This window comes from Phyllostomus hastatus, unplaced genomic scaffold (assembly GCF_019186645.2).
Source record: "Phyllostomus hastatus isolate PE091 unplaced genomic scaffold, TTU_PhHast_1.1 phas_contig_37, whole genome shotgun sequence".
In the NCBI taxonomy this organism is placed as follows: Eukaryota; Metazoa; Chordata; class Mammalia; order Chiroptera; family Phyllostomidae; genus Phyllostomus; species Phyllostomus hastatus.
In genome coordinates this window covers 2,220,953-2,230,954 of record NW_025333867.1, presented here as the reverse complement: position 1 = coordinate 2,230,954, position 10,002 = coordinate 2,220,953, and the positions used below count along the sequence as shown (strand labels likewise).

Below are 10,002 nucleotides of genomic sequence, written 5' to 3'. Positions count from 1 at the left end.
CTAGGGTATATGTGTATATGCTCAGCCCTATAAATCCTAAAATGACATTTTCCTTTCTACCAAGAATCTTACTGATTCTTCTTCATAAATCAAAAGCTAATCCAGATAGTAGTTCCCCTATTACTTCTTCTTTTTGCTTCTCATTTCATTGCTAATTCAAAATTTCTTTGAGCTGCCACCACCACTGCCACTGCCTCAGCTCGGTGTGGGCAGCAGCCGCTGGAGCCCCTGTGCAGCCAGCACGCCCAGGAGCCTGTTGTTGACACCTACATCCAGCCCTTGCCGAATATATCCCACTGTCCACACATCCAGCATGAGGTCCCCCCAGGTACAAGGTAGGCACCATGACCGAGAAGTCTGCCACCACTGCAGGGACCCCCTGCAGGGCAAGTAGTGTGTGGAAAAGGAAGGCCGTGCTGTTTGCTGCCTGGAACACTCGACAAACTCCACCCCGAATCCTGTGTGGGGAGCAGCACGCCCATCGGCATGGACTTGAAGGGAGTGGGCCTCTGCAGGCATGAGACCTGCCTCCGCTGGGCCAAGGCTTGGCACCCCATGGCAAACAGGACCTCTGTGCCCAACAAAACAAGACCCCATGCAGCAGTGAGAGGGGACTGAACCCCTGGCACTGAGACTGCCTTACCTGCAGCAACTGCATGCTGAACATAGAGACTGGAAGCTTCTTCCCCAAAAGGGAGGACTTCTACTGCATGATTTGCCCTGAGGCCAATTTGCCAAGCATTGAGTGAAGGGCAACAAGGCCATCACGTCTGGAGGACTCACTTACCAGGATCAGCTCTGGCGTGCCCCGTGCTTTATGTGTGTTACACGCTCTAAGAAGCGGGCTGGGCAGTGTTTCACTGCTGTGGAGGACCCATGTTACTGCGTGGATGGCTGCAAGAACTTCATTGCCAAGAAGTGAGCTGGATGCAAGAACCCCATTGCTAGGTTGGGCAAAGGCTCCAATGTGGTGGCCTATGAAAGACAATCCTGGCATGACTACTGCTTCCACTGCAAAAAAACACTCCATGAGCCTGGCCAGCAAACACTTTGTTTTCCATCAGGAGCAATTGTTTTGCCCCGACTATGCAAAAAAAGCTGTGACTTGACCGGGGCTCCTGTCCTGTAAATGGAGTTGTCTTGTTCTCCTGTCCTCACCCTCCGCCCTGCACCATCCAGAGGGAAAGAGCGGCCTTTCACCTCTTCAAAGCTGGTCCTTCTGTCTTTTCTCCCATTTTACAGTACTCCTTAAGTAAGGGCACACAGAGATCACATTAGGATTTAACAAAAAGCAACTCCATAGCAAAACTAATTTTGAGACAGATTCAGTTAAAAAACAGATTGATTCTTCTGTATGTTTATCATAGAGCAGGAAAGTGCTAACCATTTAGCTGCTTAGTGATGCCAGCAAGAAGCTAAGAGATGAAGCCCCCACTCAGTGCCCTTTGTGACTCATTTGGGACCCTCCATCATCACAGGACACACAAGCATCACAGTGGCTGTTCCTACACGCTGCTCACCCTGTTCCACGAGCAGAAAGAGGACTTACCGAAGTGCCTGGTTTAACTTCCTCATCAAAACCTCCCTTCTGTTCTTTTATGCTTTCGATTGACTAGTATGAATTTCTAGAAACTTAACGTTTGAACGTAGCTCTGATTCTAAGCTGACCTTTTCCTCATACTAACATTTGAGTTCCTGTGTGCCGTGTTTTCTGAATGTTCCTACTTTCAGGCATGGAACTTGCAGGTGATTTGGAAAGGGCAGCAGACCTGAGAGATCGAGCCTGTTGTAAAGGAACATCATCACCATGCATACTTCAGGAAGCTTAACAAAAATAACCCAGCTGCCATTTTCCTTTTTTAATTAATATTTTGAGGTTTTTAAAAAGATTTTATTTATTTAATATCAGAGAGAGGGGAAGGGAGGGAGAAAGAGAGGGAGAGAATCATCAATGTGTGGTTGCCTCTTGTGTGCCCCCTACTGGGGACCTGGCTTCCAACCCAGGCATGCGCCCTGACTGGGAATCCAAATGACAACACTTTGGTTTGCAGGCCGGCATTCAATCCACTGAGCCACACTAGCCAGGGCTTAATGAATAATATTTTGTTTTAATTAATAGCAACATAGCTTATGGGTTTAGAGACCTGCATGAAAATATTTTAGCCCCCTCAAACATTCCTACAAAAGTAAGCATAAGACTCCAGTAGGGTAGCTGAGCAGGTGTCAGGACGGTCCTGGACATGGATATGATATTTCCAAAAAGTGGTGAGTCGAATCCCTTGTAACACAGTAGTTGTTTGCTCTTTGTCTCTGTGTTAAAGAGTCTCATCAACCTCCCTTCTCTCATGATTCTTATGACCGTTCTTCAGGAGCTCCAGATGGGTCTCCAGGGAGTGGGGAGGCCACCATCATCACAGGCAGAACTGGATCTCCATGTGTGCTTGCCTGACAGACAGAGTCACCTGCCTACTGTGTTCCAGTGGCACTGTCAGGTTCCACAGTAGAAGGAGATGAGGTCAGGGTGAACATGCAGTGACAATACATACTGACACCCTCACAGCAGTGGTTAGAAAAGCTGATGCCTCGTCTCTGGTTTTGTCATTAGCTATTATCATCTAATGTTTCAGTGTGTCCTCACAGAAACAAAGCAACATACAAATTAAAAGATGTATTTGAAGAAAGTGTGAAATTTTAAGATGTACACACTGTGTATAGAATAATTCAATGAAATATCCCGCATCTGCCTCTTGACTAGAAAAATGAAACATCGCCCATACATTTGAAACTCTCGGGGTCCCAGCCCCACAAACAGGCACATACTACTGTAGAGTCAGGCCTCACACCACCATGCTTTTCTCCACTCTCCCACTGCCTGTGCGTGCGCCTCTCCAAGTCTATAATATTGTTTTTCACATTTTGCATTTATGATAAATGAATCTTGATATATGTGCTCTTGTGCAACATGTTTTTCTTACTCCACATTGCATTTCTAAAATTCATGTGTGCTAATGTGTATAACACTGGCTCATGTGTTTCCACTGTCACACGGCACTCCCTCGTGTGACTGACTGTATTGCAGTTCATGTAGCCAATGCTCTCTGATGAACGTTCTAAATGATTCCGGTTCTCTTGTAATTCAAAGAACGCTGCTACAAACATCCTAGGGCAGGTCTTTTCTTAATGTGGTGCATCAGCTCAACAGCTTTTCTGATGTTAAGCCATCTTTCGATTCCAGGGTTAAACCAACTTGGTTCTGATGTATTTTTACTTTTATAAATTTCTGGATTTGGTACGAAACACAAATGTCTGCAGTTGTAGGTGACAGGTGGCCACTCCCAGAGTCAGGAAAATCCTTGAAGGACCTTGTAATTCAGGGGTAGGCAGCAGAACCAACTCCTTTCTGACTGTTCCGGGCCCCAACTCAAACCTCCCACTGTGCTCCCCCTGCTCCAGCCCCTGCCGAGTGTGTGCACTTACTGAACAGAGTAAGAGGCCCCGGCCCCACCGGAGGCCCTTCCCCTCCAGCCCGTCCGTGGCCAGGTGGCCTGCCTGCCTCTCCTCTGGTCCCTCAGCTGAGTCTCGGCATTTGCTGCTCAAACCAAAATCCACCAGCATCCATGCTCACTTCAGCCACCCATAGGGCAGCTGGAGAAAATTGCAGCTACACAAGCAGCAGTTGCTCTGCCCGTGGAGGGTGTTTGTACTGCAGAGCTCAGTTTGGGAAAGAGACACAGGCCCCGTCCAACTGAGTGATGATGGCACACTTGGATTTTTTCATGAGGATACAAGGATTTGCAAGGAGGATAATTAGGCAGAGTGCTATTTTGAGATATTAGAAGAGGGAAGGAGGGAGGGAGGGAGAGAGAGAGAGAGAGAGAGAGAGAGAGAGGTGGTCTCCCAGGATCTGCCTCTTTTACTGGTAAGGGCCTACACCAGAATGAGTAACACCTCTGGCTTTTTTATTTTGTAGGAAACCCAAAATACTTGGAGAAAGGGAAATCAAAGTACAGAAAACAAAAGAAATAGAAATGAAGAAAGAATCACATAGGCTTAAAAGAAATGCCCCTGCCACTTCCGCCATCCTGCAAACCCAGGCATGCCTCTCAGGGAAGAGAGGCCCCAGAAAGGGAAGAGCCACAGTGGTGTCTAGCCCCATAGGCCCACAGGCAGCTGCATGGGGTTTCTCTGCCCTGGGGGTCAAGGGTAGCACTTCATACCCTCCATGGGCCTCTGAGCAGCAGCCTGGGTGTCTGGATGCCCAGGGCCAGGTGGAAACCCCCACCTCAGCCCATCAGCACTTTTTTATTTAACCCCAGAGGTAGGAAGGGAGGAGCCCCGGGAACAAGCCTGTCACACTTCCTACCCAGCCTGAGTGGAAGCGTTATAGAAAATGTGAAACAGTGCGTGTTTTCCACACTCTGTCTGTGGGCTACAAGTCGCATTTGCCACAATCCATTAAGTGGGGAATTCTTTATTGTGTCTCATTGACCCAGAGTTGTAACCAAGGCTGGCACTGGCTGTGGCTGCAAGTGCCAAGGATGCCCTTGGGAAGGGCAGCAACATCCTGTCTTCCGGTCTTGTGACCTCCTTCCCAATGACTGGCAGCAACCCATCTAGGGGTGCAGCTCTCAGGCTCCATGAGACTGGCTTTCAAGGCCGTGTAAAGCTGGTGGGGAAGAGGGAGGAGGAGGCTTCTGCGCTTTCTGTGAGGAGCCAGGGGCGAGGTGTCCCAGGTTTGGAGAGCCCCCACAACGACAAGCCTGGCAGCATCGGGTTCCACAGGACATGGGCGTTTGAGCCCTTGCTCCCAGTGTCTCCTGGCCACCCTCGTCATCCTGCCCTGCCTCCTCGCTTCTCACTGGGGCCTGGGGTGCTTGCGTGGCAGGGACATTTGACACACCACAGGCTGTATGTAATTAAACACAATGGAACATGCTGGTGGTTCTGTTTTATTAAAGCAAAATGGAAATAAATTCACTTCAGAGAGAAGATCAAACGGTGAAGTCACACAGAAAAGGGAACAGGCCAGAAGGTTCTCTGCATTGTGCTTGGTGCTGGTTCCTCAGGCTAACAGTTAAATTGTCTTTTAAAGCCCTTTTCTTTTTTCCACCTGTTTTGAACTAATTCTATCCAACCATCCAGCACAGATTCAAAACTGTTAACCTGGAAAAGAGGGGAAATGAGAAGGTCGCCTTGGCAACTAGCACTCTGTGTGGCCAGGGCTGCTGCCTCTGGTGGAGGCAAGCGGGCTTCTGACTTGCCCCGTGGCCCAGCCCTGTATCGCTGCGGGAGCCACCCAGGAAGGGAGAGAGGGTCACGCACACCCACCAGAGGACCAGCTATGCCTGGGTGACAAAGCCCCTGCTTCGTGGTCAGGGGTTTTAAATTTGCTCTTTAAAAAAAGTTTATTAAATATATTGAGGTGACATTTGTTAGTAAAAGTACGCAGGTTTCAAGTGCACAGTTCTATAATGCATCATCTGCACACTACAGTATGTGCTCTTTAGTCTTTGTTGCAAATCTGCCTTTTTCCCATTTTATCCTCGAGTCTCTTTAGATTTCCAGAAACGTTTTCTGAAATGAAATAGTACCCTTTGACCCAGAAATTCCCACCTGGGAATCTAACCAAATGAACTAATCTACAAGACAGAACGCACTGCATGCCTGAAGATGTTTACTGTGGCAATTTTTACACCAGAGACAAACAGACAACAACTTACATATGAATAGTAGGAGGATGATTATGTAACTTGTAGTATTTACAAGAAATATGTAATTATGCAGTCAATAAAGTTACAACTAACACTATGTGGCAACAGAGAAAAACATATCTCACAGTCGTAAGTTTTAAAAGAATACATTATACATAGAGCAGGTGCAGAAATATGCACAGGACAGAGGACAAAGGAAATGCAGAAAATGATACTGGTTACTGTGTTAGATGAGGAGATTTAAGCATGATTTCCCACCTGCTTTTATAATTAATAAAGTAAATAATATTCTTAATGTCAAATATAAACCTAAATCATAATTATTTAGAAAGAACTTTTACCAGTTTTTGCTTAAAAAAAAGTAAACCTATTAGGTATGGGCTGAGTTAAGAAAGATTAAAAACTGAGCTTTTACAAATTTGGAAAATGACCTCTTTTCACCAGAGCAGAAAACTGCTCTTCTTTCTACCCCCATTTTTATTTCTGTTTCTTTAGATAAAATGCTTACTTTTTTATTACTGATTTATATCATCTAACGCTGCCTCCCTTGCACTCTTTGGATCTCTAGGTTACTGCTTTCCAGCCAACCCCTGGGGTCCTTGCTGTGTCGATGGATTGCGGCCCTGCGGTCCCCACTGTGCTCAGACAGCAGGCAGTGGGGCAGGTCCGGGAGGGGTGCTCCTGGAGCCCACCTCCGCTCTCCAGGTCCCCCAGACTGCCCGCGTGCGGAGGGGCTGGGGCCCAGCGCCTTGTTTTCACTACTTCTCCAATTTACTTGGAGTTGATAATTGCATAATAGCTATGTGCCTAAGGCATTTATACTTAGTTTTATAATTATATATATTTAAGTATCACTACAATAGAAATATTTTTATTCAATGCTGGGGGCGCATGAGAATTTTCTTTTTTAAAAAGGGTCAGTCCTCATTCAGTCTTCAACTATCTTCAAGTGAAAAGAACCCTGAGTCTAAGGAAGGCGAGTGACTAGTCTGCCCCCTGTGAGGGGTCCGGAGGGTGCTGAGACTAGAAACCGTTCAGGGTCTGCTCTCTGGCGCACAGGGTTTGGATTTCCATCAGACTCCACCTCACGGATCTGCGGCTCAGTAATAGTTGCAGCTTCCCAGTACAGTCTGTATGGTGATGACCAGACCTCTCCCCCAAGCTCCAGGATTCTATATTGACTTACACACTTGACACCCCTCCTTAGACCTCTCAGACTGGACACGGCCCAAACAGACCTGCCCTGGTGGACCCCACAGAAAGTGGGGCGGGGATCCTCAGGGAACTCTTACAGCTTCAAAGCATGGCTTCGCCCTCTTTAGATTAAACAGTTTTGAAATGTGGACTTATTAAGCTGGTGACAGGGGAGGGGACAAGGCTGAATAAAGTCCTTGAGTACAGAGTAGGTGAGAGAGAGCACAGGTTCATTTCAGCGGACATGTGGACGACTGCCTGCAAAACAGGAGGTGAGGCAGGTGGGGGCGCACAGGGCGACGGGAGCACGAAGAAGCTGTCTTCCGGTGGCTTCCGCCTGCCAGGGGAACTGAGGACTGAGGTCAGCTCCTGAGTGCGAGTAGGAGGAGGGAGGGTCTGCTGGAGGTTCACGGACGCAGGAGGTGTGACGTGACTGCCCGGGAGAGGGAGAGGCACGCTGACTGACGAGCGGTATGGGATGGTTTGGCAGCGCCGGGGGCCGCGGGGGCTCGTGGTCACACATTTGGAATGACACCTGTCAGCGCTGGTTGGCCTTTTCCTCCAGTACCAGAAGGTTGTGTCTGCAGAGGAGGTGGACAGACACAGACAACCGGGGCTGGGGGGTGTTGCCAAGCAAGCATACAGAAGACAGGGTGGGCGACCGGGTTACAGACATCTGTCAGAGACTGAGTAAAATGATAGGATTTGGGGTCTTCTCATCATAAGTTTATTTGGGTGTCATTTGATTAGTTACCATGTCCATAAGTGCTAGTTTTTTTACTTAAAAAAAGAGTCAAGTAGATGTTGGTCAAATCAAGAATGAAGTCCAAAGAAATATGTTTTGGAGGAACTGCAAGGCTACCCTCCACACCAGCCGGGTGCTGCTCCGGCCTCCCTCCTCCTGCGGTAGGGGCGTCGCCGGAGCCTGGGGACGGAGGAGCCGGCCCACGAGTGTCCACGGCCTCTCAATGAATGGGTTTTTCCATGGCAGAGCAGGTCTAGCTCCCTAGGGCCTGGCTTCCTCTCACAGAGAGAAGGCGGCCCTCTGTAAGCCAAGGAGAGAGGCCCAGGAGGAAGCACCCGCCAGTACCGCGATCGAAACTCCCGGCCTCCAGACCCTGAGACGCAGGCTCTGTGGTCGGAGCCCGGGTCCGCGGCGCTCTGCCGCCCCGGCCCTGGGAACTAGCAGACCACCCCGAGGAGGTGGGCTGTCTTTCTAGAACATAGCTAAACTGTGTCAAACATTTCAAACTGTTTTATAAAATACCAGCTGAAATGTTTCAGCAACGTTTCCTCCGCGTGTTCACATGTAGGTGAATTGTTGGTCTGTGTAGTCATAGGTGAGCATATGGTATTGGGTTTATTTCGTATGTATTTAGTCTTCTCTGGCTGAATTTTTTGTTGTCATTTATATTAACTTCCAAAAGAGCTTCTTCGTGTAAGTTAAGGAGAGACTATTAAATAGTTCCACCAGATAAATAAAGGGTAAGTCAGGGAGGCCAGCTGAAGTTGAAAGTCAGCATGCCGAGGTCAAGTTTGCTCTATTCTGAGTGTTAGGACACCTTGTGAAACAGGGCATAAAGGAGCTGTGCCCTAATTGTGAGCATGTGAATAAACTCTGGACTCAGTATTTTTTAAATAAACAAACCAACCACTCTAAGGCACTGGAGAGTGGATGTGACAGGCAGCACCTGGAAGGGCACTGACTCTGTGGACCAGGCTTCTGCCCGGCTCTCACCTGGACAGTCCCCAGCTGGCTGCTGCACGGCTGGAGCCGAGGCAGAAAGCACAGCCAGAGTTTAGAGGGACACTGCCCAAATGGCAAGGAAATGAAGGAGAAATGCAAGGTGGGGGGAGCCAGGCAGGGGAGCCCTAAAATCTCCATGTAAATCCCCCCAGGTCCATGACTGACCTCTGAACTGCATGTGGTGGACCGAGTCCAGAGAAGCTAGAAGGGGGAGGCAGTGGGGTGCTGAGGGAGGGACCATAATATCAGGTGCAGGAAATTTCAAAAGGCTGACCCTCTGACCACATATTCTATGTCCACAGTGCAATTGAACTGGAAAGCAACATGGTGAAACCCCCAAGTAGCTGTAATTGACATCACTGGGACAAGTGATGAACTTCGAACATGGGCTGAGGATTAGGCTGTAATATTGTATCAATGTAAATTTTTCAGATTGTGATCATTATACTGCAGTTATATAAAAGATTGTCCTTATTCTCAGGAAATATACACTGAGGTACTTACAGGTAAATGGAGTGTATGAGAGAGGAAGAAAAGGGGAAAGGCGGAGAGAGAGCATGCAAGAGGGAATAATAAACCAAATAGATAAATGTGAAGAAGTGGTGAATCTGAGCAGAGCTCTATTGGAGTTCCAAGCACTATTTTTGTAACTTATCTCAAAGTTTAAAATTACATCAGAATGAAAATACTTTAAGAACCTAACTCTGTTCCTATAAATTTCCTTCTCGAATGGTCTGTATTAGAGATTCGAGGCAGCACTTTCCACAACGTGTCCTGTTTCCTCCCCACCACGGTGTGGAGAAGGGCTAGGCGGGAGCTGCACCCCAGCAGCAGGCAGGGGTGCTGTCCCCAGCCTGGAGGGCAGACCTGGTCCCCTGCAGCCCCGGCCCCACTCCTGGGCTCCCTCTCACTGTTAGTTGGCTCCTAGGCAGCCGTCCTTGAGTTAATTGCAAAGTGAACACAGAAAGCCCGAGGCAAGGATTAGTGTCCTCTAGACAAATGGCCTGCTGCTGTTGTTGTCTTATTGAAAGGGGAGAAACCTCTGGATGGGGAGAGTGAGAGAGGTGAATTGTGGCGGCTGGGGTGATGGGTGTTGAGAAGAGGGTGAAGAGGGAAGGGAAAGGTTGCCTACACCAGGAGCCTTTTGAAGAGCAGCACTGACTGTGACCTGCTTCTGCCTCACTGCCTCACAGGAGAAGTACATGAGTGTCAGCATTTCCCGCTTATCCACCACGTGCCTGGCTCTTTCTGCCTGGTCTCCTCTGCCCCAGGGGCCAGCATAGCTCCCTGCACTTGGCATCCTAAACCACCTTGCACCTGCTTCCCACGTGGGAGAAATTCCCCTGTGTG

The 10,002-nt window shown here is 48.5% G+C and overlaps 1 pseudogene; it reads left to right on the top strand.

The window, feature by feature from the left end:
* The first annotated feature begins 344 nt into the window (after positions 1–344).
* On the top strand, positions 345–1,109 carry LOC123820730 (annotated as a pseudogene).
* The last annotated feature ends 8,893 nt before the right edge of the window (positions 1,110–10,002 follow it).